The sequence below is a fragment of the Dipodomys merriami genome, unplaced genomic scaffold (genome assembly GCF_024711535.1).
Source record: "Dipodomys merriami isolate MVZ:Mamm:240054 unplaced genomic scaffold, mDipMer1.0.p SCAF_2, whole genome shotgun sequence".
In the NCBI taxonomy this organism is placed as follows: domain Eukaryota; kingdom Metazoa; phylum Chordata; class Mammalia; order Rodentia; family Heteromyidae; genus Dipodomys; species Dipodomys merriami.
The window spans coordinates 9,310,459-9,337,036 of NW_027203381.1; the positions used below are offsets into that span (position 1 = coordinate 9,310,459).

A 26,578-nucleotide genomic window follows, 5' to 3' on the forward strand; every position below is an offset into this window, starting at 1 on the left:
AAACTCTTCAAAGGAAATGAATCTCAAAGGTGAAAATTTCCCATGGGGCATATTTACTGTTGGGTTACTTAGGGCCACATAAATCTTGCAAAGTGTTCCATGACCACTATCATTGCAGAAAATAGTCTTTTCCTACCTGGAGAAATAGGATTTTTTACTTTCTTTTTACCCCAGCAAAATGACATCAGATGGAGATACTGTTGGTATATAGAAGATTTTTTAATAAAGAATAAATATATCTCCATTTCATCTCCAATCTAATTCCTCAGAGTCTTCCACTTCTAATGGTTCTCATTATCCATTTTTGTGGCCACTTGAATGTTTGTAAATAATAAACCATTTTGATCAATCAGTATGACTGTCAGCAAGATTCAGAGAAGCCACATTTTGAGAGGTTGAATTGGGAGTCTCTACTAGAAGACCAGTGACCACAGGTGAACTTTCGTCACAAAGACCTGCAGCCCCATGAATATACTTAACACTGTCAGAAAACTCAGCCATGTGAGCCAGAGAGGAAAGGAAGGGCAGCAAAACAATACTAACAAACCAGATCAGCTCTGCTGAAGAGCTGAAGCGGGATGCCATGGTGACTGGGAGAAGTGCCAGGAGACATGGAGACATGACACAGACAGGAATCATGGTCGTAACTGTGCCTAGGCTGGTTCCAGTCTAAGGGTCAGGTCAGGTCAGGTGGCAAGGTCATGGGGAACTTGATAGTTCACAACCCAAGACTGGCAGGTCCAGTAATCTATTGCCCAAGTCCCTGTCCCTGCCTCTAGGAAATTTAGGCACACCCATCACCTGGGAGGTGGGACTTCCCTGCCTCTACCATGAAAACAAGATGGCGCCAGTTAAACTCAATACCCTATCATCCACAAAATGGCCAAGATGGCACTGGTTAGAGTCAGCATCCCTACTTCATATTCACTCATCACTCTCTGATTTTGGTACTATTTTAGTTTCTCAGAGGATAACAAGTACACCTTAGGAAAGCAATGCAAGTTACAGTGCTAGTTGCTTCTCCGGTTTTGACTTCCAAAAGATTGACACGTACAAGGGCATTTCCTTTTTCTTTTTGTTTCTGCATATTACATAGATGACCTATTCCAGTTCTACCGCTTAAACTATCACATATACACTAATGGCTACTAAGTCTGTATTGCCAGCTCAGTCTTATACCTTGAATTCCAGGCGTAATTATCCTTATGTGTGCATTACCCACTAGGATATGAAATAAGCATCTCAACATGTCACGACCTGATGTGGTGTCCCAACATCACTCACCACTTGCTCCTCCCTCCCTCTACTTCTCCTTAGATAACGGCCACACTATCCTTATAGTTAGACCCCAAATCTTGCCATCATCTTTGAGTCCTCTATCTGAAACCAAGGCCTTTGAGGTCGACTTTTACATCTGTGTCTCACCTTCCTTTACCTCTCCCTCCAGATCTAGCTGCCATCATTTCCCCCTGGGATCATTGAGTTTCCTGCTTCATTCACCTTTGGATTACCTTCAATTCTTTCTCAACACAGTGTTCATAAGGACCCGTTAACACCTGAATTATCTCAGACCTTCCCTTATCTAAATTCCTCTATTTATATCCATACAGTTGCTTCTCTCTGCAAAATAAAAGCCAAATGTCCCGACCACCTCGACCAGCAAGGGAGACGCCACCCGGGATTCTTCTCAATGCGGTTTATTCAGGACCTTTTACAACATCTTCTCTCCCGCTTCTTCTGCCCGCTTCTTCCTGCTTCTCCCCGCTTCTTCCTGCTTCTCCCCCTGGATGGCCAATCCCCAAGCGCCACGTGGCATATACCGATAGGGTCGCAAACACGGAAGCAAACTAGGAGCCAAGTCATAGCCATATAAGGAGTTGTTTTTACAGAGAGCACTGGTCGCCGGGATGACGGAAGGCGGGAGCCAGTGCCATCTTACCAAGGAGCTACAATGTTGCTTTTGCGGCCCCGCCGTCTTTGGTCCCCGCAGCTCTCCACAGCCAAAATATTTGCTATGTTCTACAAGGTTTTACATAACCCAGACTTACATGGCCTGTTTCTTTGTCTGCAAGACTTGAGCTACTTGTACAGTTCATCTAAGATCACTCTTTGTGACATCATTTGAAAGTTCAGAATGTACCCTCAAACCACTCCATTTTGTTATACTCACAGCTATAGTTCGGTACAAGTTAAAAATACAGATTAAAAATCAGCCAAATAAAGAGATAAGTGGGGCAAAATCCAGGAGTATAGAAAACACAAAACTTGCATTGTCTTCTCCTAGCAGAGGCATGACAGCATTACCTTCCTGAGATGTGACAATGTGCACAGCACTGCCCACCACAGGTGCTCACTCAAAGCAGTCCTTGCTAGGACTCCACTAACATGGGCACAGTAGACCGACAATGCCATTTGTGTGTTTCCAGTCTTTCAAGAGATCAAGACCCCATACACATTGTTGCTGCCTGCTTGGTCCAACAATCTAGGCAAACAATGACATTACTATAAGGTATAATGTTTCAAGGGGGACATTTCCCTTCTTACTGGATATTATGGCTTTATTGCATATGATGGGGTTTCAAGTGTAGCAGGAGGTGTGGCAGAAAGGGGCAGAGGATGAATTCAGTTCTCAGTCTTGAATTGCCACTCACCCTTCCCCCCCCCAATATTGCTTGAGCTTTCATGTTAAATAAGAAGTTGAGAGAAAGGAGTTAATTAATGGGAGGCTTACGATGTGCTAGACACTATAGTAAATACTTCTCCCATACCAACTAAGTGTGTCCCTTAGTCCCTCATCCTTTATAGAGAAGTCAGATAGGAAATACAGGATTTGTGAATTGTAGATGAGGAAACCGAGGTTTATCTTCACAAATTAAGGAATTTGCCCAAGGTCTAGATGAAAGGAGGGAGCATTGAAGGGGCTTGAAAGTGTCCTCTCATCCCATTCATATCAAGTGACTCAGAATAGATAAGATGTAAGATTAATGCAGTTTCTGGACATTTGCTATGGAGACTACTCAAGGGGCAGCTTGGATCTTGCTTTAAGCCCCTGGGGCATTCATCAGTGCATAGCTGAGTGACAGTGGCTCACACCTGTAATCCTAGCTACTCAGGAGGCTGCAATCTGAGGGTCTAGGTTCAACAACCACCCAGGCGGGAAAATCTGCAAGACTCTTGAGCTGTGGCTCAAATTGTAGAATGCTAGCCTTGAGCACCAAAGTGCAGGGACAGTGCCCAGGCCCTGAGTTCAAGCCCTATAACCAACAACAACAAAAAAGGGTCATGAAGATTGGTAGACTTACCTATATACTTCCAAACCCCAATATTGTCTAAAATAATTACGTAACCTGATTAATATATAGGTATCTTTGTTTTGTGTGTGTGTGTGTGTGTGTGTGTGTGTGTGTGTGTGTGTGTGTGTGTCAGTACTGGGGCTTGAACACAAGGCATGGATGGTGTCTCTTAGCTTTTTTGCTCAAGGCTAGCACTCTAATACTTGAGCTCTTCTTCTGACTTTTTGGTGGTTAGTTGGAGATTAGACCTTCCTGCCCAGCCTGGCTTTGAACCATGTTCTTCAAATCTCAGTCTCTGGAAAACCCTAAAAATAAGGCTAGCATCTGTCAGAATATCTAATGATATTCTGAGAGCTCCTGAAGTTAGCTGTAATAAGGCTCAGGTATGTGGAGAAGGAGTTCTAGAACTTCCTGACTTCTCTCCAATAGGACAGGTTGAGATGGGAAAAGTCTTGCCTATACAACAGCTGGAAATGTAGGGATGGAACCAGGTGGATACAGAAAAAAACTTTGAGTTACTGCAAAATTATATTTTATAGCAAACACATTGAAGTAGCTTCCAATCCATGTGTTTACAGGGGAAATGAATTTCCTCTGTGCTGTCTTCAGATATTAAAATAAAGTTATTTTGTAAGGGGAAAAGAAGTTGCATAAATGTTAAGGTTGACTACTTCCTAATGAGTTTTATTACCAAGTAGACAGTGGATTGGAATTACCTTCGGAAGGTTGGTAGTTGGCTTTTCTATGTTTTGGTCTAAATGAACTCATAATATAAAAATGCTCCCAAGTTAGACCATGGAAATCTCCAATTTGTAAATGTACTGAATCACCCCAGATGGATTCTAATCTAGTTGTTTGGAAATAGGAATATGTTTTCCCAGTAAGACCATCTTACAAATGATACTAGAACTTCAGTCCAGCACACAAAACTCTTAACTCACAATGTTTTTTCTTAATACATAAACTGAGGGAGGGTGAACAAATGCAGCAGCGGTACTCGTTAAACACTATGTTGAAAATGAACTATACAACTTGTGAGTGGGATGGGAGGAAAAACCCTGGGAGAGAGCAAGGGAAGGGGTGACATCTTCCCCAAAAGAATGTACTCTTTACCTTTATGTAACTGTAACCCCCCTGTACATCACCTGTATAATAACAATTTAAAACTTTTTAAGATATATGCAAACTAGTATTTTTTTAAGCTAAGGCCACCATCAGTGAATGGGATTATTGCTATAGACTGAGTGCTTATCCCCCAGGAATTCAGATATTGAAACCTAATACCAGTATAACGCTTTTTGGAAGTATTGGTCTTTCAGAGGTGATTAGTGTCCTTAAAAAGAGACATCAGAGAGCTCTGTGCCTCTCCAGTCCTGTGACAATACAGCTAGAAGACTGTTGCCTGAGAACCAGAAGATGAGTCTTTACCAGACACTGGTTTCCACCCCACTGCTCAGGGACATCAGCCTCCACAACTGTGAGAAATAAATGCCTGTTGTTTATAAGCCATCTGGTAAATGATTTTCACTGTTATCCTGAGTGCACTAAGACAGTCGTTAAAGCAATTTAGTTGCCTGACACTGGTGGTTTATGCCTGTAATCCTACCTACTCAAGAGGCTGAGATCTAAGGATTGTGGTTTGATCTCCAGTTAACTACCAAAAAGTCAGAAATGGAGCTATGGCTCTAGTGCTACACCACTAATCTTGAGCAAAAAAAGGTTAGGGACAATACCCAGGCTCTGAGTTCAAGCCCTAGGACCAGCATGCACATGCACTGCCACACACACACACACACACACACACACACACACACACACACACACACACACACACACACACACACACACACACACCCCTCCATCCTACCCCAAAAAACCTATTTAGTGAGTGATGATTATTTAAAAAAAATAACAAATAAAACAGAATAAAATAGAAAGTATCAGTATATTGCATGAAGTAAGAGTAGGTACTATTTGGTGGAATTCTGTTTCAGATGTGTGTGTGTGTGTGTGTGTGTGTGTGTGAGAGAGAGAGAGAGAGAGAGAGAGAGAGAGAGAGAGAGAGAGAGAGAGAGAGAGGGAGGGAGAGAGAGAGAGGGAGAGGGGGGGAGATTGTGCTGAGTAAACATGTACCTACAGGTCTCCCTCAGAATGTATATCTAGGCACTGGAGTTATATTTCTGAACATATCCTGCATTTCAAGTGACTTAACTCCTGTCAAGCATCATGTGGCTGGTAAAATTGCAGAGATGGTGATGATGGTGGTGGTGGTGATGGTGGTGGTGGTGGTAGTGGTGGTGATATTAGTGGTAGAGATGGTGATGGTGATGGTGGTGGTGGTGGTGGTGGTGATGGTGGTGGTAGTGGTGGTGATATTAGTGGTAGAGATGGTGATGGTGATGGTGGTGGTGGTGGTGGTGGTGATGGTGGTATAGTGTATGTATGGTGAGTAAAAGGCTAGTTGAGTAGGAAAAAGACAGAGCACAGAACAGTGTATTTGCTCAAGACTAGAAAAAATGCCCAGATTTCTAGAGTGAAAATCAGTAGACCTTTTTATAACCTGTGAGCCATGAATGATTATCTGACAGACACAGTAGAACATAAACCATTTGCAAAAAAGGTGTGAAGATCTGTTTTCTAAAGGATCAAGGACTGACTAGAATGCTGCATGAAACAAAGCATGGTTTAAAGAGCAGTCCAAACGTCCAGCCAGAGGATAACATAAATCCTCATCCAGTAAAACCAGGGAGGCTCACGGATCAGGGTAAATCGTAAAAATGTTCAGCAAGAGAAGACTGAGAGTTAAGAGGACATGACTCCGGTTGACCCCTAACTTCTCACTGGCCACAGTGAGTGGCAGAAGCAAAGCACTGAGGAAAAATCCCCATGACTGGGGATTGTCTGCCAAATAAATTTCTTCTAAGAGCAAGGTGAAATAAAGACATTTTTTTCTGACATAAAAGTTTTACATAATTTCCTAACTATAATTCCTCAAAAAAATATTAAAAAATAAATTCTCAGTGAGAAGAAAAGAGAAACCACGGGGGAAGCTCAGATAAAGTGAACAATGGGAAGTTTAAAAATGGTTTAAATCAAAGTACTGTTTAGAATTAAGAAATTTAAAAGCAGATGGAAACTATAGGGCTAGGAAACAGTTATCTAATGAGAATGAGTACTGAATGATAAAGATTCTTGTGATACTTGAGGGGATGAGGAAACTAACTCTTGGCCTTGGTAGAAAAATCAAGTGGTTAAACATATAGGGATTTTAACAATTGAGAAATTAACTCATAATCTCTCACTTTAAACTTATTGAAGGTAACAAAGTAAAAATGCCTGAAGCCCAAGAACAGTGAGTGAGGCTAGGTTCAAAGATGGAAGTCAAGAATATTGACCCCTGGCCAGCTCTGTGTAGCAGTTTTAGGAGACAGGTATGGGAAGGAAATAGTTACAGAACACGTCAGAGGAAATGTGGTTTCCCTGCCTTTCTGTGTCGGCCTAATGGGGGGTCACAGAAGGTGCTGAGGACAGAGGCTGTCCTTGAGAGAGGAGAAATTGCCAAGCCTGAGAAGTGCCAGAATTTATTTATCTGTTTCATTTTGTCTTCAGATAGACCTAGATCCACATAATGCTGCTAGTATTCAGCAAACGTATGACTCAAGCTTGATGTAAAGATTCTGGGAACTGAAAATGGAAATTCTTGTTGGGTTATACTTATACAACTGCATAATCTCTCTCTCCCTTTCTCTTTCTTTCTCTAATATACTCCTCCACCCCGCACCCCTCTTCTATACTTCCAATTTTGCAATCTGCTACATCAGCTCCTAGGAGGATCTCGATCATTTTCATGCATATCATTTTAGGGGTTTTCCAACAGCAAGACCTTTCATGTGGCATAAAATTCAACAACAGGGAGGAAAGAAACTGAAAATCAAGTAGAGAAAAAATATCCATAAGCAGAAAAATCCAACAAAAAACAAAGATAATAGAAGAGTTTTAAAAACAGTTGGGAGTGGCAAAGGGGGGCGGGTTATGATTAGCTTCAAAGATGTAAACTAAAACAAGAAACATCTCATCAGAAATAAACAAAGCCAGGATAATGGAAGATGTAATTGTTGAAAGAAAATAATCTCTAGCCTCCTGTTTCATATTTTAGATGTATGATTGTCTTCATTGTTTCCATTTTAAGGGATATTTTTATACATCTGAAATAAAGACTGTCTTAAGTTTTTCTAGAAAATGGAAAAGTGGGAATATTTCCCCAATATATTTTGAGTCAAGTACAGCTTTGATATCAAAATTGTACAGAATCAATAAAAAAGGAAACTTACAGACCCATAGCACTTATAAGTACAAATTAAATCACCATAATTAAAATGCTAAGTCTAGCAACCTATGAAAAAATAAAATATTACAACCAAGTAGGTTTTATTTCTTGGTTATACGACAGTTTCCAAGCCAATGCTAATTGTAATTTTCCCATTAACAGAAGAACAGAGAAATATCCACTCACAGGAAAACCTCATGTTTGCATGTTGTCAAGAAATTATTATCCTTTTTTTTTTTTTTTTGCTTGTCCTTGGGCTTATTCTAGGCTCAGGCACTGTCCCCCAGCTTTTGTGCTCAAGTCTAGCACTCTACCACTGGAGCTACAGCTCCACTTCCAGCTTTTTACAGTTAATTGGAAATAAAGAATCTCATGTACTCTCCTTCCTGGGCTGACTTCTAACCGTGATCCTCAGATCTCAGCCTCCTGAGTAAGCTAGGTTTTTAGGCATGAGCCACTAGTGCCCAGATGGCATTTTTTTTTCAATGTATGTTTTATTGCCTCTCAGTTTCCCATATTTTCCTTGAGTTGGGTTAAACTGAATCCCTACTCTACTGCTCTTGCCATTAAGTTTATTTTTCTCTGAGAATAAATCCTTGGCTTAGTATTTTCTAAAGAACTCAATTTTGGGCTCTTGACCATGAATGCAAATGCATTAACATGGCTGCTTTTTTGCTTTTTATCCTTTAAAGAGTGCATTTCTCAGTTCTTTTCTAGCCTTTTTTTCCCCCTTCATCCTTCACAGGCTGGGGGAGGGGGGTGTCTATCAATTCTGTCTCTGCTGTTCTAGGAAGAAAACCATAGCTTATAGGCAACATGCTACTGAACAACTTCCCACTGAGAGCAACAGTTACCCCTTTCTCTGACATAAGAATTTTCTCTCCAGTCTGTGCTTTCCTCATAATTGCTGGGCCAGGGACAAAATGGCCATATTTAATATGCAGACGCTGCAGGTCACCCCACTACTGGCAGCTGTTTCCAGCAGAAAAGCCCTTTTTAGTCCCATTAAATGGTTTGGCTTCTTTCCTTCTGACTATGTGTGGATTGCTTTTGTGCTTCCAAAAAATCCTTAATGAAAACAGTCTTAGCCTAGGTAACAACAACAACAAAAGCCAACACAGTTGATCATCTTGGCAGGTTTTATAGGTCCGTTTTTGAAGTTCACATACTCTTGATGAGAGGAAGGTGCTTTTCTTGAGTAAATGCACAAATCATTAAGAACTTGGGTGTCAAAATGAGCTACATCTTCAGTTTTATATCAGTAATTCTCAAACTTCACTAAGTATCAGAATTATCTGGAAGGCTTGCTAAAGGCAATTTTTTTTTGGGGGGGGGGAGAACTTTGCTTCAATGTTTGTGAGTCTACAGGTGCTATGAACTGAATTGTGTTTTCCCAAATTAATATATTGAAGCCCTACTCCCTAATATGACAATGTGAAGAAGTAGATTTAGGGAGGTAGTTTAGCTTAAATGAGGCCATACGGGGTGGGGCTTCATCCTATAGGAACAAGAGAGACACCAAGGAGTTCTCTTTTCCAAAATGTACACAGAAGAAAGACCATGTGAGGACAAAGGTCAGTCATCTATAGGACAGAAGAGGCCTCTCAAGAAGCTATTCCTGATGGCTTATTGATCTTGGAATTTTAGCCTTCCATGATAAGAAAATACATACCTATTGTGTAGGCCACCCATTTTGTTATACTATGTTACGGCAGCTTAATAGTTGCTCTAGTGTAGGCGTGGGCACTGGCTTTTGGAACAGGTTCCCAGCTGATCCTGTTGGAGCTGCTGGGGCTGAGGCTGAGAGCCACTCTTTCAGATCTTACCAGCCCTCAGCCCATTGACAGCCTTTCTTTGTGATTTATAGATGTCTTTTTGAATTACCTCTTTTATTTTTGTCCCTTTGGAATTTAAATGCAGATCTTGGTCTTAAGAACCAACAGATCTTGCTGTTTTTCTCCTGTGCTCTGGACAATATGTTCTCCTATCTGTTGTGTCCTTCCCTAGGAAGTATGGGACATGAGCCCACAGGATTTTGGTATCATATTGTTGAGATATAGAGTCATCAGTGATAGCTGCAAAGGTTAGTACTATGTCTTTTTTTTCTTTCTTTCTAATAACAGCAGAGAGTTTAGGCTTCTTAGCTGGATATGGGCTGGAGGTATTTTAAAATTATATAAAATTACATTACATGCAGGCCATAGAAATGTTAAATGTCCCTCAGAGGTAGAATGGGTTATTAGCTCCTAATTCATGCCTGAATCTTGTGTCTGGCTTTATTTATGACTTGTATTTTGGATTCTGTGCTATCAAAGAAGCACCTGTTTAAACTTCACCCATCTCTGCTTGGCGACCAGCTTCACCCACAGCTTACTGCTTGATCTCCTGTTACTGTAAATAGAAGAAAAAAACCATGCCTTCAGTCAGAAACAGGAATTATGGGTATTATACTTCAATTTCAGCTTTTCTCTTTACATGGATTGGCAAGCTGAATTGCTTCACTATGGTGGCACAATGCAGTGACAATGCAAACATGACACCACCTTGGTGCACACCTGTAGTCCCAGCAGCTTGGGAATGGAGGCAGGAGGATCTTGAATGAGAGGCCAGCCAGGCAAAGTTAGTGAAATCTAGGAGAAGATATGGACAATGCAGTCAAGAATCCAATGTGTATCCTACAAAACTAAGAAGATGAAGAAGGGATGGGTAGGGGAACTAAGGGGTGAGAATGTTGAAAGGGGTGACATTGATTAAGATATATTATATTCATAAACTGTTCTGTCAAAGGGCAACTCCTTTGTACAACTACTTAAACATAATTTTAAAAATCTAAAAAGAGAAAAAAATGAAATGAAACAAGATCCTGTATATCAGTGACTCACGCCTGTAATCATAGCTACTCAGGGGCTGAAATCTGAGGATCCTAAATCCAAGAGACTCTTATCTCCAATTAACCATACACACACACAAAAACCCAGAAGTGTAGTTGTGGCTCAAGTGGAGAGTGCCAGCTTTGACCAAAAAAGCCAAGGGACAGCCTAGTCCCTGAGTTCAAGCCCCAGTACTGGAAGAGAGAAACAGAGACATAGAGACAGAGAGAAACAGAGACAGAGAGAGACAGAGAGACAGAGAGAGATAGAAACAAACAAGCAAACAAGAATTAAGTGGTAGACCTCTTGGGTTTAATATCACCAAAGTAGTGTTTTCACAGATATTTTAACAATTTGAGACCTGGGGTGGAGCTCAGTGGTAGATATATTACTGCAAAGAAAGAAAAATAGACAGTTTCCACATCTGGCCTTCCTGCACCTTGGCTCATCTCAAGTCATTGCTTACAGTATTACCAAGAAAACATGCACATTGCAGTCACAGAAATTACTCATTTCCTTATTTGCAGTGCACATCCTAATACTCGGGCTTGAACTCAGGACCTGAGAACTGTTCCTTAGCATTTTTGCTCAGGGCTAGGGCTCTACCACTTGAGTCACAGCTCTACTGCCAGCCTTTTGGTAATTAATTGGAGATCAGAGTTTCATGGACTTTCCTGCATAGGCTGGCTTTAAATCAAGGTCCTAAAATCTCAGCCTACTGAGTAACTGGGGTGTGAACTACCAGCTTCCTACAGAGGGTAGCTCTTTAGAGATCCTTTTCTTCCTTTTTTTTCAGTGATGAATGAATCAGAGCCATCCATTTTATGGTAGGAGTAGGTTGTCATTAACCTTTAACTCTAATGAAACAGTTCTGTTAACTGGGAAGGCTCAAAGGAAATAGATACTGATATTTTCTTCAAGAACTGATGATGAATTATTTTCTGTAATTCAGTGCTCCTACTAAAATATTCAGCAAATACTACACTAATATGTGGAAACTAAAAAAGTAAAAATTATGAAAACAAAGTAGAATAGTGGTTACCAGAGTTTGGGAGTGGAAGCGGAAAAGCAGAGATGTTGGTCAAATGGTGTGTCATTTCAGCTGGACTGGAGGAATGAGTTTTACTGATCCGTTGTGCAGAATTGCAATTAGAGCTAACAATAATGTGTGCAATAAAAATTATATGTGCAAATATGTGCATATGTAGGGAGAGTGTGTACATGTGTGTATCATACTATGATTTAGAGCTCAGAACCTTGTACTTTCAAGGCAGATACATTATCATGAGAGCTATACTCTCAACTCTTTTTGCTTTTGTTACTTGAGCCACAACCCCAGCTCTTTTTGCTTTGTTTTTGAGATAAAGCCTCACAATTTTGCCTGAACTGGCCTAGATTGTGATCCTCTTATATTTCCAGCATTGATAGGTGTGTACCGCCATACTAACCATTTGTTGTTTTTAAAAAGTTGAGATAGGGTCTCAAAATGTTTTGCCTGGGCTGATTTCAAAACATAGTACTTCCAATCTAGGATTGCAGGGATTATGGCTACAGCCAGCTCTAGGTATGAGTTTTACTTTGGAATATTGAGATATTTTGCAAGTAGACAAGAGGAGTACTTCTACAACATTTTAAATTTACCATATGGTTAAATTTATATTCTATGAATTTCACTAATTACAGTAAAAAAAAAACATTTTAAGAGGGAAAATGATGCATCAAAATCTCCAACTTTTGGGACTGAGAAGGTGGCTCAGTGGTAGAGTGCTTGCCTTGCATGCCTGAGGCTCTGGGTTTGATTCCTCAGCACCACATAAGCAAAAAGAAAACAAGCTGGAAGTGGCACTGTGGCTCAAGTGGTAGAGCGCTAGCCTTGAGCTGAAGAGCTGAGGGACAGTGCCCAGGCCCAGAGTTCAGGCCCCACGACCGGAACCCCCCCCCTCAAAAAAAAGAAAATCTCCAACTTTCCTTCTCTTGGATTTTATAACTTTTACATTTACCTTTTTTTTAATCTCAAAGAAAGTTTTACATTTAATATAGATACTAAAGCTCCAAAGAATGGTCCTGGATTGACCTCCAAATCTTGTTAAGTATTGTATCAGCCCTTTAATAAAACAGACCTAATAACAATAGGAATAATAAAGTCAGCCTATGAGTCAGTGATAGAACTGGGAATGGATCCCAATGAGCATCACCTTTTAGTCTCTTCTAAATTCTGTTGATATCTCTCCCTGTCCCTGAAACTCCTGACATAATTGAAGATGACTTGTCAAATGATGTCATCCATCCAACCAAGAGAAAGAGCCCAGAGGGGCCTTGAACTGGGTTAGAGATCGCCATGATACCCAGAGGTGGTTGTATCAGCTTCAAAATGGCAAAGTTGCATACAACAACATAAAATCTGTATGGAATGCTCTTCATTTCCCCTTCTCTGTGTCCTTTGACCCTCTTTGAGACGCCTCTCTCCATGATCTGGGTACCTAAAGAGGGCTTCCAATCCTGTATCCTTCCTGCTTTGCACCCATCAACACCAGTATTTTTTTCAAAGTTGCTATCATTTCTGTGAATATTTCCAAATGCTGTTATTGGAGATCTCTTCAATTTTCTTTGGCTCGGGACATTCTCAGAGTGGTTGGGTATTTGCAAGACTCGTTGTCTGTTTGGTACACTCTGCCTGTGGTGCTTTGGGAAGAGGCCCTGGAACCATCCACTGCTGGAGATCATTGTCAAAGCTGAGGTCTTAGCACCACAGAACAGTGCTTAAATATAACCAGGGTAGCCCAGCAAAGAAGCCAACTAAACAGACTAAAATGTAGAAAAATAGAACTCTAGGAGACTGGGAAGGTGGCTCAGTGGTAGAGCTCTTGCCTTGCATGCATGAGGCCCTGGGTTTGATTCCTCAGCACCACATAAGAAAAAGAAAAAAGCCAAAGTGGCGCTGTGGCTCAAGTGGTATAGCACTAGCCTTCAGCTGAAGAGCTGAGGGACAGCACCCAGGCCCAGAGTTCAGACCCCACGACTGGACCCAAAAACAAAAACAAAAAAAAAAAAGAAAAATAGAACTCTATAACAGTGGTTAAGATTCTAGCTTTAACTTTGCCTCAAGGAAAACCATTAGGCTCTGTACACAAAAGCATCAAAGAGAAAGTTGACTCCGTGGTCCAATTTGGATCACATCCATTTCAACTTAAAACAGCTCATTCTCATGAAGCTTATGAGTATTTACATATCTTCTTTCTCATGCTACATGATATTCTCCTAATAACAGGTACCTAGGTTTATCTTAGTTTATCAAAAATCTCAAAGATGGGGCACCAGGTGGTAGAGAGCTAAGCTATAACCAGAAAAGCACACTGCTGTGCCTGCAAATAATCCAGGATTAACACTTCACTTTGTAGGCCTAATATTTTTTTGCAACTTCCAAAGCATTATCATCTAGATTCAAGGAAGCATACTCCCGTTACAAGCTGTTCATTATTACTGTGCACCTATGGGAGTTTTCATTTTCTAAGGACACAAAGTGTTATCAGTGTCAAACCATCTAATTAATGAGTGAGTAATGGCTGGTCAGTTGAAGATAATCTTGGAGCTTTGTTAGCTGCTGTAGTTCATTTCTATGTATCAGGTTCCAACCATGCTCCAAAGAAAGAAATTTGAGCAAAATATCTAGGCCTCTATATTCTTTGTCTTCCTTCCTTCTTTCTTTCTTTCTCTCTTTCTTTCTTTCTTTCTCTCTCTCTTTCTTTCTCTCTCTCTCTCTTTCTTTCTTTCTTTCTTTCTTTCTTCCTTCCTTCCTTCCTTCCTTCCTTCCTTCCTTTCTCTCTCTCTCTTTCTTTCTTCCTTCCTTCCTTCCTTCCTTCCTTCCTTTCTTTCTTTCTTTCTTTCTTTCTTTCTTTCTTTCTTTCTTTCTTTCTTTCTTTCTTTCTTTCTTTCTTTCTTTCTTTCTTTCTTTCCTTCCTTCCCTCCTCCCTTCCTTCTCTCTTTTTCTCTTTTCCTTCCTTCTTTTATTCATTTTTTCTCCTTTTTCCTCCCTCTCTTCCTCCCTCCCTCCTTCCCTTTTTCCTTCCTTTCTACCTTCCTTCTTTCCCTCCTTCCTTCCCTCCTTCCATTTTTCCTTTCTCTTCCTTCTTTCCTTCCATTCTGGCAGTACAGGTGGTTAGACTTGCAAGGTAAGTGCTCTACCACTTATACCATACCTCTAGCCCCTTTGGGCATTGGGTATCTTTGAGGTTAGGTCTCAGTTTATGCCCAGACTGGCCTGAGCTTTGTTCTTCCTACTTGTGCTTTCCCCTGTTGCTGGCAATGACAGGCAGGTGCCACCATGCACAGCCATTGTGCTTCTCTTGTAGCTTGGATAACAAGTCATGTCACCCACATTCGGCTATTGAGTTAGATGATGTCTTGCAAACTTTCATCCACAGCTGGCCAAAAAACAAAAAACAAAAAAACTCGTCTCCTATCCATCCAAGTTGCTAGGATTACTGAGGCTCCTAGTCCTGGTTGGCTTGATTTTTAAATGCAGACTGGAAAATCCACAAGAAATGTTGACAAAGTAATTGACCAACATATCTGCCAGAGATATTTCCAGGATGCTATCCTTCCAATAAGACTTAGCATCCCTTCTTTATCTGGTTCCCTAGGCTTTCACTGAAGACTTGTTATCAACTTTTCAAAATCCTCTTTAAGGGCAGAAACTTCTTTTTCCCCCTCATCTCACTTTCAATATTTATTTTTCCATTTGAAGTTCAATCTTTTAGAGAAAGTTCCCCGGACTGTGTTGGGAAAATTACTTTTGGGGCTGATGCCAAAGCTCTGGGTGACTTTGAAGTCCAGACAGCACCAAGCTAAACATGGTCAGAGCCCCACAGCTGCTATTTGTGTGTCAGTCACATTCAGAGTCTCTGAGAAGCTCAGGGAATCTCTGGAAATTGTATTGATTCCAGAGAGTAATTAACTCAACAAGACTGAACAGATAAAACTCATATCACTTTGATGACTCTTAGATGAACATTTGTAAATATGCTCTTAAATTTCCAAAATGGCATACATTAAAAAGGTGAGGTGAGTCACTTTTAAATCTTTTATCAGCACCATTTGGGGACTTTTTAAAGGTCGAGTGATAATAGACTGAGTGGACAGCTTTTGTGGAATTGTTGGTAAGACTAGCCGTGGGACTGTAGTGGGGTTAATCTTTGAGAATGATTTGTTTGGGGGGACAGTTTAGCTTCTCTCAGCTTGCCAAGACATTTTTTTTTGACAATTCACTGAGGAAATTTATCTGTGATACTGGTAATGGGAAAAAGATCCATCTGCCATCTTTCCTCATTTGTTGAGCCATACCATCTATATGCCTTATTATGTTTCCTCTAGCCAAACCTTGTCCTGTAGATTGCTACCATCATCGTCTCACACTTCCAAATCTGTGACATAGTTCAATTCTAAGTGGATAAAATCCTCTCAGACTTAGTGGAATTAGTATGGTTACTGTCAGGCTTTTCAGAGAAAAGTCTAAATGTATAAAAGTCTCCCCATGTGTGTAAGCTGTGACCATAAGAGACTTATATTTAGCATGATAGCTGGTAGATTAGTGATCTGTCACTGCATACATGGCCAACAATGATTACCTCAGAGAGTTTGGAGATTGGGAGCCTGGTGGTTCTAGCTTAGGGTATCTTAGAAAGTTGTACTCAAGATGTTGGTCTGAGTTGCAGTCATCTAAAGATGACTGGGGCTGAAGTGCCTACTTACTCTCAGAGTGGCCAATTGATGTCAGTTGTTGACAGAAAGCCCCAAGTCCTTACTATGTGGATTTATCCACAGAGGAGCTCAAATGTCTTGCCTAACATGGCATCTGCGTCCTCCACAAATAAGTGACTCAAAAAACAAAACTGGAAATACAATTATGACATGAGGGTCACAGACCATCCCCCTTCTCTCCTCTTTCACTGCCCTGGGACCCCTTGTCTCTTGTGGAGATGGAGCATACACAAAGTATGAACAGGAGGAGGTGGGATCACTGGGCATCTCCAGATTGGCTAACACAGACAACTGGGTCTTTCTGGTCATTATTATCTTGGACCAAGTAAAATCTACAAGGAGAGTAACTGTTTCATGGATTGCTTGTGGACTACCTGTCTACTTCCTATGGCTTCTCCTAATGATGTCTTCCTGTCTGTTGGTTTGTTTCTAAGCCTTTGAAAAGTCCCACAGCTAGATTTCAATACTAAACCTCCAGCATCCGAATGTGGCAGAACTGAAAAGTCAACAGTGGCTTCATTTATTTTCCTCCTTTTGTATCAAGGATCTATCATTATTTTTAAATGTCAATTGAAGATAATTCTTAGGCAGGTTTCTTGTGATAACCTATAATGGATAAATAGAATAAGAGAACTTAAAACTTTTCCACTCATCACTTAAGCTACAAAGTTGTGCAAGATGGAAAGTTTTAAAGTAGGTTAGTTAGCTTTTTCTCACTGTGAACAAAATACTGTCATAAACAACCTAAGGGAATAAGGATGGAATTATTTCAGGTCATAGGTTCAGAAATTCCTGTTCATGGTCATCACTTGTCTCTATGTGTTTTGGGCAGGAAATCCTGGTAATGGAGCATATGGCAGTAATATGGTTCCTGTCACCTCATTATGAGGAAGAGAAAGATGCATACACAGAGTCACACAGACACAAACAATTTAACACAGAGAGGGAGGGAGAAAGAGAGAGACAGACAGACAGACAAGACTGGCTGACAGAGACAGAGACACAAAGTTGGAGGACTGATACTTCCTGAAACTTAAACCTTTTTTCTTCCCTCCCTCTCTCCCTCCCTCCCTTCCCTTCCTTTTCTTTTTCCCTTCTTTCTTGCTTGCTTGTGATTGAACTAGGGCCTTGCACATGCTACATGTATACTGAACCACCCAGCTATACCATCAACCTGAGATTTTTGTTCTGAGAACAGTATTTGACCGGTTTGGGGGCCCATTTTCTCAGTCTATACTTGGTAATTGCATATGTAAATACAGTACTGAATGCTGACACACTGATTAACTTGGAAAAACCTCAATTCTTGTCATCACAGCCCTGATCCACTGACTCATGGTACTACCTACGTACATCCTATTGGAGCCAATCCCAGAGAAGTTGAAGTCAGTGTTGTTTCAGAGGAAGAGCCATAAAATTGCTATTGTAGATGATTCATATTTGAAATCATTAAGCTTGTTTCCCCTCCGGTATTGAAACTATACAATATTTCCCACCATTTCCCCTATTCCCTTGGGGGCCAGAGATAGCCCCTCTCATACAGCACTCACAATATGGTTTGAAACAATGCACACTTCAATTCTTTTTTTTTTTCTTTCTGTTTAGCAAAGTAGCTTGAGAAATATGAGCACTTGAAGATTTCAAACTGTTGGCAATGAGAGAAGACCTTCTGTGTCCAGGAATATGGGTCAGGATTTAGGTCTTTTTGTTCTATTTACCCCCAACAACATTTCTGTGTATAGTTTCCTACAGTGAGATCTTTTAGTGTATGTGTCGATGACAGAAAGAAAGAGGGAGAGAAAAAAGATACAAAGACAGAGAAAGAAAGAGATGGAGACAGAGGGGCAGACCTAGAGAAGCAACTGATTATAACTTCTAAAGAAAATTCTTAGCCAGGCACCAGTGGCTTATGTCTATAATCTAGCTACTCAGGAGGCTGAGATCTGAGAATCATGGTTGAAAGCCAGCTTGGAGAGGAAAGTTCATGAGACTCTTATCTCCAGTTAACCACCAGAAAACCAGAAATGGTACTGTAGCTCAAGTGTTAGAGTGCTTGCCTTGAGCAAAAAATCTCAGAGACAGTGCCCAAGACCATAGTTCAAGTTCCATGACCCATAATAAAAAAAAAAGATAAGAAATTCTTTAAAAGCACTTAATACTATTTTTATTTCAGATCCTGCCTCAGATTTATTTATAGAAACAGCTTAAGATACCAACACCCTACAGGTGGCAGCCAGGGTGGAGGGGGGTCACACCGGCCCATCTGTCCTCATACTGGCAGACAGCCTCAACTCAGGTCTTCACAGAGACCTGGGCACCCTTGGGAGTCTGCACAGGAACATGAGCTGGAGCTGGTGTTGGAGCTGGAGTTCAAGCTGGGGTGAAAGCTGGAGTTGTGGTCTGGATCTTGGTGTGGGTGCTGGCCTTTAGCTAGTAGAGCCCACAACCCTTGGCAATGTAGGCACAAAGAAACATACTCCCCAAGCTTGGGGCAGGGGATGTAGGTCATTGGAACTTGTGGCTAACACCCATTTCGATCTTGTACTTACTGGCTTATTTTATGAAGGCCTTGGTAATCTTGTCACATACATCTATGGCCTTGGCATTGTTTGCCTCTGTGTGTGTGTGTGTGTGTGTGTGTGTGTGTGTGTGTGTGTGTGTGTGTGTGTGTGTGTGTGTGTGTGTGTGTGTGTGTGTGTGTGTGTGTGTGTGTCCCAGTATGGTGTTTGAACTCATGCTATTCTTTAGCTTTTCACTCAAGGTTGGTGCTCTAGCACTTGAGCTACAACTCTACTTCCAGACTTGTGTTGTTTAACCAGAGTAAGAGCCTTACAGACTCCCCCCCCCCCCCAGGTTGACTTGGAACTGCAGTCCTTAGATCTTAGCCTTCTAGATAGCTCAGATGACAGACATGCTCTACCAGTGCCTGGCTTTGTTGTACTTCTTAGCAAAGTATATGTTGCTTAGGAACTTGGGGTCTATCCCCTTAAGATATTTATATCTTTTTGATCAAGGTTTCTTGATGCCATTTCTTTGCACTTTTCAGTACTAGTTGTAGCTGTTGTGGTTCTTGGACTTGTCCAGACTACATTGTCACTCAAAGATCTTGAAGCACCTGAGACCAAAAAGGGTCAGTATTTTTTAATATTTACAGAGTAACTAAAAATGTAATAGAAGCCAGATGTGATACCATATGCCTGTTATCCCAGGACTAAGGAGGCTTAGGTAGAAGGATTGCAAGTTTGAAGCCAGCCTGGTCTACATAGTGAGTTCCAGATTGGCCTAGGTAACATAGCAAGACCTTGCCTTAAGAACTGGAGCAGAAATTAGGTGGGACTTGGTTGAAATATCAGAGAAAGTTGTAATAACAAAAAGCAGGTGTGACCTTCAGGAGGCCTGGTAATACTGTCAACGGATAATGGGAAGGAACAAATCCAACAGGTTTCTCAGGTAATCTGCTTAGTGTCAAACATTTCTGGAAAGCAGAGAACAAAGGATGGACATTCTTAAAGAAGAAGGTTCCATGGCCTGTCATGGAAGAGAACCTGCCAGTGGTCTCAAAGGACATGTCCTTATGCTATGATACCAGCCTCTTATGCTGGGAGAGAAGAGCTAAGGGATTTTCATTGTAACAGAGAGCCTGACATTCTCGTAGCACTTGGTAGCTGTTCACTAAACCTGGAATGAAAGGAAGCCCTGAGAAACTTAGATGAGCTTTGTAAGCTGGCCATATTTAACACAGGCTTGCAGAAAAATGAAAAAATCAAAAGCTAGACAAAAGGGAAAAGATCCCAGGAAAGAATGAATCAATAAAAGTTGAGGGGTATTGTCAAAATAGTCAAAGGTAAAGACAGTATTTGGCCTCTTTCCAGACTGGAAAAAGAAGCTGCATAAAAGGATGTAGACTGGGCTGGGAAGGTGGCGCAGTGGTAGAGTGCTTGCCTTGCATGCATGAGGCCCTGGGTTCGATTCCTCAGCACCACATAAGCAGAAAAAAAAAAGCCAGAAGTAGCGCTGTAGCTCAAGTGGTAGAGTGCTAGCCTTGAGCTGAAGAGCTGAGGAGCGCCCAGGCCCAGAGCTCAGGCCCCACGACCGATTCCCCCCAAAAAGGATGTAGACTTTGATACTATTATGTAACTACATGTAAGATGAGTTAAAATTTAACTTTTCATGGGATGTGAAGAACTTCATACACCTGCTGTCAAGTTGCCTTTCTCACTGTGGATGATGGCACTCGAAGACTCTGAACAGTTATCTTTCTGCTACTCACACACTGGGATTCCTGGGGGTACTGAATGACTAAGAAGTGGAAAAACTGGAACATTTCATAGACTGTGTGATTTAAAGGTAGGTAAGTGAAAACTTTCCAATAGGAAAAATAATTTAGAAGTCATTGCTAGGGTTGGACTGCTTTGTATGGTGGCTCTTTTGCCCCCAAATCTCTTCCCCTGCTGAGTCCTATGTATGTCAACATCCTGCGGACATGGCTCCGTTGTAGAGTACCACCCTGAAAAGCCTCAGGCCCTGAGTTCAAACTCCAGTGCTTAAAAAAAGGTAGAGGGGAAGATATTGGCGAAGGATCTGCTTGAGCTAGTGGGCTTCTTCCTTCTCTGCCCTTCATTACTTCATTTGGGCCCCTAAGGATAATGCTTTCCATGTTTGGACTAATTCTTCTCCCCTTATTTAATCCTGTCTGAAAAAGCCCTCACAGATATCCTGCAGGGAAAAGATTCATGTGTAACATTTGTGACATTTGGTGTCATGAACTGAGCTCCAACAAGTCTTTTAGCCCCTGTTCCTATGACCATATGCTTGTAGCTGACCGGTGTCTCAAGCTGACTCTGCTCACTGTCTGTAGTCTTCCTTGGAAGATGTTCCATGTTCCCAGCACCTCTACCTTCTAGGGAGCATCATCTTCGTAGAGTCACATGTCAGTAGGGATGCCTGCAGAGATCCTGACCTGCCATACATTACTTGATTTATTAAGTCTTCCTTTGAAATCTAGGAGAGGAAGCCTCCGTTATGTTATAACTCTTGTACTTTGCATGCCTGCAAACCCAGCATTACATGAACAACACCAGTATTTACACCCAAGGGAGCAGTTGCCTGGCCCTCTTAGACCACAGGTAATGGCCTCTGAGTACCTGGATGTGGGGAAATAGCGTTTCCAGGTGGCCCTCTGCCATCAGGGAGCTCTCAGCTCTTCTCAAAGCAAGGTCCTTTCCAAATGAGTTAGAATCTTGGTCCTGCAATGCGTGAGACCTTGCTTTTTCCTGAGATGCCTTCAAGGTGTCTTTCCTACTGTCCTAAAACAAAGTAGTTATTTTTTTCAATGCTCCCGTCTTTTCAACAATCATTTTCTTTGGTCCCAACTTTACATGTGGATGTATGTGTTTTTCTAGACAAACTTAAAAGAATTTCAAGTCTTCCTGCCCTGATCTTTTGCTCTCAATTCACTTTAAACTTAGTGACAAGCTACCAGCAAAACGCATACCATTGCCTGAATTCTGAGCTGCCTTAAAACGTCTTTCATCAAATTAATTAGGTACTTTTAACCTTGGCTTCCCACAAAGTCTTAGAACATGGACAAAATATGAACAAGTTTTTTTGCCACAATGTAACAGAAGTAATGTTCTCAATAGTGTGCACATTCCTATCTGAAAACTCAAGAACACAGGCCTTTCCTCTCTACATTTTTAACAGCATTTTGGTCTTCTGCATTAAGCTTTGCTTACAGCATTCTTGGTCCTCTCTAGCCTGCTTCATCACACTTCTCTTAAATTTATCCCCCAAATTAGTTACAGAGGTTCCTGACTGCAATGTCAGGTAGTGCCCACAACAACTCCATTCCTGGTAACAATTTTCTATTAGTTGGCTATTGGTTGCTGACAGATCAAATAACTGAGAAACTGAATTTGAGGGAAGACAGATTCATTTTCGCTCATGACTTCAGAACTTCCATTCCATCGCAGGGAAGGGGCGTGGGAGAGCAGACTAGCTTACATAATGATGGCCAGGAAGCAGAGGGGTAAAGTGCCCAAGTTTGCTGGCTTTCTCCCTTTTTTTTTTTTTCCATTTTATTCCATCTGGGCCCGCAACCTATACCATGGTCCACCCAAATTCAGGGTGAGTCTTTCCTCATTAGTTAATCCTCTCAGGAAACACTATCACAGACCTGCTCAGAAGTGTGTTTTATCCATCTTCTGAGTGCTGCTCTATCCATTCAAGTTGACCATCAAGAGTAACCAAGATAGAGGAGCTACCTTTTGTTTGTTCTAATTTTGGAATCTGTCATCCATGAGAAATGCAAGCAAGTGCCATGGAATGAAGAGACATTGGGCCATGTGAAGATGTAAAATGGCAGCAAAGGCAAAAAATACAGCCATTATGAAACCCTTACAATGATATTCTTACTCTAAAAGCAGGAAAGGGATACATTTCCTTGTACACATTCCTATTCTACTGGCTACACTTCTGGGTCCCACACCTCCATCTGCCCCATACTTTAGTTTCTCACTTTTCCTTTCCACTGAGAATGCTTAGACCTGCCCTTCATGCCTGCAGTTAGTTGAATCTGGCAGTCTTATTTACTATGGAGCTCTCAGATCTGTCCCTTACCTCCACATCTAATGTAGTGTTCTATTCCTGTTCTCCCATCTGTATCTCCTAGGTGGTCTTGCATGCCTCCTCCAACTCCAGCTGGTCAATTTTCTATACTGCACTCAGTTTAAAATACAAATCTGTGATACCACTACTTAGCACCACTTGAGCTACACCTCTAGCCTTACTTAAAAAATAAATACAAATAAAACCAGGTCTCATACTATGAAGCTCAGATTGGCCTTCAACTTTTGATCTTCCCGCCTCTGTCTCCTATGTGCTGAGATTACAGGAATGCACCACCATGCCTGTTTTTCATTCCTTTAAACACTTCAAGGCTCAAGGAACTCAAATGCATAGTTACCTTTTTTGGTCCTATAATGGCTCTCACTACAGTAGCAGTGGGGTAGTGCTATCTAGTTAAGAATAAGCATTTTTTGGATCCATGGCTGGTTGGGAAGGGGGCTGTTGGGAAATAGTCTGTATTTCTATCAGTGTTCTTAAATTGAACTTGCAAAAGTGGAGAACAGTAGTTTTGAGACAGCTCTGGGGTAGTGAAGGAGGCTGCTTCTGCTGAGAAAGTGCGGTGTGCATGATTTATGAGTCCTCTGATGACAGATCTTCCTCCTCCCCATCTCCAGTGAGCTCACTGGAGCGAGGCTCCAGGGAAATGGTGGGGACTTGCTCAGGCTCCTCCAGGAAGAAAGGGGAAATCCCAGAAGTCTGGGAGAACATGCAAATTGAGTTCTCTTACAGTGAACGGACTTAGCCCCAGGTTATAAGCAGCCCACACTCTGATTTTTAATAAGCTCGAGGGCTGGTACTTCTCAATACCCAGCTGGTTTTAAAGGAAATAAAACCAACTCAGGAGTTCTAGTTCCTTTGTTGTGTAGCAGAAATCCCTTCCCCGAATCAGAATGGTGGTTGGTAATGTCTTGGAACCAAGTGACAAGGTAAGAAAGAGGGAAAAAAAGGATTTGGGAATCAAACTAATTCTCTAGCCTACTTTTTAGTGGGTAGAAGTATGTGTGTGTGTGTGTGTGTGTGTGTGTGTGTGTGTGTGTGTGTGTGTGTGTGTGTGTGTGTGTTTGTGTGTGTGTGTGTTTGTGTGTGTGTGTGTGTGTGTGTGTGTGTGTGTGTGTGTGTGTGTGTGGTGTGCCAGTCCCAAGGCTTGAACTCAGAGCCAGGGTGCTGACCCTTAGTTTCTTTGGCTCAAGATTATTACTCTACCACTTGTGCCAGAGCTTTACTTCCAGCTTTTTGGTGTTCAGTTGGAGATGAGTCTCGTGGATTTTCCTGACCATGCTGGCTTCAAACCTTGATCCTCAGATCTCAGCCTCCTAAGTAGCTAAGATGATGAGTATGAGCCATCAGTGTCATTAGTGGGTGGGATTTTGATCTGTTTATGGAAGTGTGTGAGCTCATATATTATCAACAATAAGGTGATCGGCTATTTGAAGTAATGTCATTTCTAAGAAGTGTAAAAGAGTCAATTCCCCTTTGTTCTTTTATCATAGAGTCTGCCTTAGGTTCAAAACCATGAGAAGGGCTGGGAAGGTGGTTCAGTGGTAGAGTGCTTGCCTCGCATGTATGAGGCCCTGGGTTCAATTCCTCAGCACCACATAAACAGAAAAGGCTGGAAGTGGCACTGTGGCTCAAATGGTAGAGCACTAGCCTTGAGCTGAAGAGCTCAGGGACAGTGCTCAGGCTTAGGGTTCAAGCCCCATGATCGCCAAAAACAAAACAAAACAAAAACAGAACATGAATAATGTTATTGTCAACAAACCTAGAAGCTTTTTATAATTGTTTTGTTTTGAGACAGCATTTCTCTTATAATGCAGGCTTGAACTTGCTATATAACTTACACTGATTTTAAATTTGAGATCTTCCTGCATCTGCCTCCTGAATGTTGGGATTACAGGAATGCACCATGACTAGCTTTCTGGAATATACTTTCTGAACATTCATCACTAGAGATGTTTGGGAGAAATTCAGCAGATACCCTATAATTGAAATCAGTGCCCATGTGTCTTGGACCCAAGTTTCTGTGTCTGTCAGATTCAAACATATATGGAAAAACAGGAAGTAGCAAATGTCTTCACATTTTCTTGGGTAGCAGGAAAATGGCAACTAGAACTGGCTTGTGACATTGAAGGAGAACTTAAACCATGGATCTGTTAAGTCTTTGCTGAATGCAAGTCATCGTGTCCCTGAGATGCTGGCGGTGGGCTGTCTTATGGAGCAAGTCTAGCTGAAGCACCCCAGGCCCTTCTCTCCTGGAACCCGAGGCTTGTGTAGGATCACTGTCCCTTCAGGCATCCCGGGAGCCACAGTGAGTGGCTTTGCCAGCATTGACTCAGGGTGCCTGATGGGAAAGCAGTGGAGAAGCCAAAGGATTTGTAAAACTTGGAAATGATAACATGAATTGAGGACTAAAGCACCCCCCATTTTTTTTCTGGTTTTGATTTGTGTGTGTGTGTGTGTGTGTGTGTGTGTGTGTGTGTGTGTGTTGGTGATACTTGGGTTTGAACTCAGGACTACACTTTACCACTTAAGTGATGCCCCTAGCACCTTTTGCTTTAGTTTGTTTTTCAGATAAGGTTTTATGCCTTTGCCTAGGCCAGGCTTAGAGTAAAACCATCCTACCTCCACCACCTGAGTAGCTAGGATTGCAGGCAAGCCCTGGGTTCTTAAATGCTTTCTCAGACATGACCTTGGGTTTTCTTCTTTTGCCTGTGAAAAAGGAATACAATTCTCAACTCTCAAAATGCCATAAATAAATACTGACAAACTAAAATCATACCAGTCACTTTTACAAACATAAAACTCTGATATTAATAAAGAATGCTTGCTTGACCTGTGGACAGAATTAGTGTAGCTACCAAAGCTATTATATTGCATGGTGTGTGAGTGTAGGTGAGAGATAGAGGGTGGGGGCAGTGTTTTGGGCTTGAATTCAGGGCCTACACACTGTTCCTGAGCATTTTTTTTTTGCTGAAAACTAGCACTCTATCACTTGAGTCACAGCTCCACTTCCACTTTTTGCTGGTTAATTGGAAATAAGAACCTCATGGACTTTCTGGCCTGGGCTGGCTTTTGAACTGTGATATTCAGCTCTCAGCCTCCTAAATGCCTAGTGTCCAGATTCAGAAAGCACAGCCAGGTTTGGAGAAGTCTGCTTGGTCCAGGGAGGGCAGGCACTCAGCTTCCATGCTACTGACCTATATGAGAGGTGGACATGAACAGGAAACACTGGTGACTGCTGCCCTGTAAGGGATTCTTGCCAACAACAGAAAATCTATGGAAAAAACTTCATCTGCTCCCATTTAAAAATGTTGCCACTGAAGTGAACGTTTACAGTACCTCAGTACACCCTTGCATCTGAGCTTGCAGAGGACATCTTCAAGTCTCCTGTCTCTTCTGCTTAAGCACCTCAGTCCCAGTGTCTCCCATAGCTTTGTCCTCATCCTGTTATCTGTAACTCAGTAATGGGCAGCTCACATAGATTCCCACTCGTGCAAGAGTCACTTCCCCATCGGATGGGGTGATGGAGAGAAGGAAGCATAGGCAAGCATGGTGGCCAGCAATAACCTTGAGTCCAGACTCCAACCCATGTCCAGATTTTTGTTTTAGCTGAAGATATTTGTATTTCTATTCTGATTAAGATCCCATTACATTCCAAGACTCATGAACACAGCACACACACCACGTTGGGTGACCTTTGAACACAG

The 26,578-nt window shown here is 41.7% G+C and overlaps 1 protein-coding gene across 2 annotated transcripts in view; it reads left to right on the plus strand.

Annotated features, from left to right (window-relative positions):
• The window catches only part of Rnf152 (ring finger protein 152), a 163,186-nt gene that overhangs the window by 15,610 nt on the left and 120,998 nt on the right, over nt 1-26,578 (plus strand). The window contains exon 1 of one of the 2 annotated variants that reach the window (XM_070029016.1): nt 23,745-23,800. The exons of the other annotated variant lie outside the window; for it this stretch is intronic. The gene's annotated coding sequence lies outside the window, so the exon portion shown is untranslated. Of the gene's footprint in view, nt 1-23,744; nt 23,801-26,578 lie in introns of those variants that run through there. 2 annotated transcript variants of the gene reach the window in all.